A 3,349-nucleotide genomic window follows, 5' to 3' on the forward strand; every position below is an offset into this window, starting at 1 on the left:
GCCGAGGTCCGTGATTGGCTGTAAAGGGCATGACACGACTCATGAACAGCAGTCTTCGGCTAAGTCCGTTTGAAGTGATCGAACTTACAGGAGTTTACTAGTCATACAACAATAATAATATCTGACCAATTGGCAGTACTGAATGCCCTGTTTAAAGTTTATTGCACTGCGAACTTGACCTGGTGAGATCTTATTGCGATTTCAAATTCCGGCCATGATGATGATGATGATGATGATGATGAAAACCAATTGGCAGTTATCGTGAATTTGAAGTTGCATATATATATATAATAGTAATAACAACAACAGCAGCAACAGCAGCAGCAGCAATTGTTAGATGGGTAGACAAGACTACCAAAACCCACACAAAACCCTCATGTCGTGACACTCCTTTGTTGGTGTCACGACGTAGTACGTCATACCGATCGGTCTACTTTACCACTCGACATGTGAGGTTTTTCACACACCCATTATCGGAACTGTATTTTTACTTAATTTCTGTCTTTCCTTCTAATTCGGTCCTATCAGCTGGTCTGGATTTTCTGTGATAATTTGTAAGACGCAAACCCCAAGATGAAATTTGTGTTGTTGGTTATGTGTGTATTTTTGTGTGCAGCGACTTTTAGTACAGGTAAAATATTTACAGTTTAAGTAACATATTCCTGTTATAACAATAGTGTGGCTTAGTCTAGCTGATATGTGACAAAATTGTGCCTTTTATGATAAAAGCACGCAACTTTGCATGATGTGAGGACATGCCCTAGAGACAAAACTTAGATATAAGGACATTGCAGATTTGTCCTCTGAGAGCCATGTCTAACACAAGATCCAATGCGAGTGTCTGACTTTACCATATTTTGTGTCCTTATTAGAACTAATTACACTGATTTATAGATATGCCCATTGTACATTGTACATTGATTTTATACAAAGTACAGGGGCAGTTTCAGAATGTAAGCTAAATGACGTTATTTGTGTTCTCCCCATACATACTTGTGCAGTCATTCATGGTCAGTGTGTTCACCAAACTGGTAGAGAGCAGTGCACTGGAGTACAAAATTGAAACACTTATAGTGCACTCCACACCCTTTTCTACAACCACATCGAATGAATTCTCTGCATGCATTGGTAGCCCTAGGCAAGGTTGTCTAAATTAGTTCCTAGCTGCCTGTGTTACCTTGATGTCATCCCTATTCATTTTGTGGTGGGAGTTCTGGTGCACAAACTAGCATCTGACCCCAACAGAGTGATGTCTGGTACACTGTCGTCCTTTCCACATGCTGTAGAAGGGCTGCCTTTGTATGAGGTATTTGATCGACTAGTCGTTTTGTTTGGTTGAAAAGCACTTTCCGTGCCTCATTAACATGGTGTAGGTTGCTTGTGCGGTCATACAACAATAAAACAAAGCGTTCTAATGTTTCAAACCAGTCCTCTGTGGCGTTTGTTGTTGTTGTTAAGGCACAGAACACTAAATGTGACTTCATTTACTACTTTCCAGATGGTCCAACTGCTTTCTTGCCCCTACCATCGAACGAAGACAGTAAAGGCATGGAACATGGGCAATGAAAGGTATCTGTCTGACCCCAAGGCATGAGCTATCTCATGGACAGCCAGGTATCGAAAATGTCCAGTACCAAAAGCCACCCAGGGTTCAGGGATGTTGACCAGTTGTTATGGCCAGAACCAAGACATCAGCTACATGAAACAATATTTGTGTTTGCCTACTCTTGGGTGCTATACTGGTGACATCTCTTGGCTGTTCTGATAGGGCATTTTGAAGATGTGTGCCAGAGCTAAAGATGGATGTGCAGTGTAGTTTCAGTAGACCATTATTGCTTTCACAAAATTGATCCTTTTATGTTATTTGTGAACGACTTGACATTTCAGAGAAATGATTTCTGTGTTTGTTTGGTCTGCTCATGATATACCGAATTTGTTGTCTTCTGACTCGTGTCCATGGATACAAAATTATGACAGTCATAACAGTCTTTTTGATTGGTGCTGTACTTCATGTACTACTTATAAAACAACAAATCATATTTATTGTGAATGAAAGTAACTGGAAAATAATAATGTGCTCTCTATTTGAGTTTGGTGATACAATAAATTCATAATTAAAATTCAGAAATGAATAATTAAGGAACAAAGAATATATAGTAAATGGGGAGAAATGCCACCCTTTGCCATGGGATGCCCTGGGATGTTTAACGAACTACACCCCTATGTGGAATGGACATACCTATAAATCAGTTTAATATGACCCTGTAAATATTTGCACTATATTTATATCAGCTATTTATTGACAAAGAACATATAGACACCATAGTTACTTAATAAATATAATTCCGTTTGGGTCATAATCTAGATTTGTCTTTGGAATTTACCTCTATCAGCACCCCTACATGATAGGTATATCTATAATCAATGTAATTAATTGTGTAATGAACAAAAAGTAAGCTAAATTCAAATCCCTGCATTAAGTTCTGTTGTGACAATGGTGGCCATTTTGAAAAATGGGCGCCATGGCAACCACAGGAAAAATCTGCAATGTCCCTATATCTGGAAATAACTATTTTGATATGTTCTTACTTCATTTCAGGTTTCTTGCTTTTATCATCAAAGGCACAATCCTTCTATAATTTTCACCAATCTGCTGCACTACTTAGAATGTTCATGTTTATATATATGTAAATCTGGATAGCTCCTGCATGGAGATTAGATGGCCTTTTCGTGTAAAGATTGTTCTTTGTTTTGTCCCCTACGGAACACTCTGTTTATTTCAAATACTATTAAAATGTCTACAAATTGTTTTAAACACAGAATAGGTAAACGTTATTATTTTATCATCTTCTTCGTCGTCATCACCACCACCACCACCACAACCATCATCATGATAATGATCATTATCACTGCCATCAGCATTATCATCACCATCACCATCATCACCGTCATGACCATCATCATCATCACCACAACCATCATCATCATAACCATCATCATCACCACCATCATCATCACTACCACCACCACCACCACCACCACCACCATCATCATCATAACCATCATCATAACTATCAGCATTATCATGATCACGATGATCATTGTTATCATAATCAAAACAATATCACTGGTTTCTTCTCCACAGCTTTAAGACACGGCGACTGCTATTACAACGGCAAGTACTACGCTGAAGGGTCGGGCTTCCCATCCAGCGACGGCTGCAACCACTGTGGCTGCAACTACGGCATGGTCATGTGTACGGAGATGGCGTGTCTGGCAATCTGACGTCATTTCATCGTTACCCTATGATACTCTTTTAGAACGTGGAAAATAAAAATGTATTCCCAAA

General features: G+C 39.0%; 1 long non-coding RNA gene across 1 annotated transcript; it reads left to right on the forward strand.

The window, feature by feature from the left end:
- The first annotated feature begins 492 nt into the window (after positions 1 to 492).
- LOC121378999 lies at positions 493 to 3,349 on the forward strand. The gene is made up of 2 exons (XR_005958792.1): positions 493 to 631; positions 3,146 to 3,349. It is a non-coding gene; the product is annotated as an uncharacterized LOC121378999 (long non-coding RNA).

Source organism: Gigantopelta aegis, chromosome 2 (genome assembly GCF_016097555.1).
Source record: "Gigantopelta aegis isolate Gae_Host chromosome 2, Gae_host_genome, whole genome shotgun sequence".
In the NCBI taxonomy this organism is placed as follows: domain Eukaryota; kingdom Metazoa; phylum Mollusca; class Gastropoda; order Neomphalida; family Peltospiridae; genus Gigantopelta; species Gigantopelta aegis.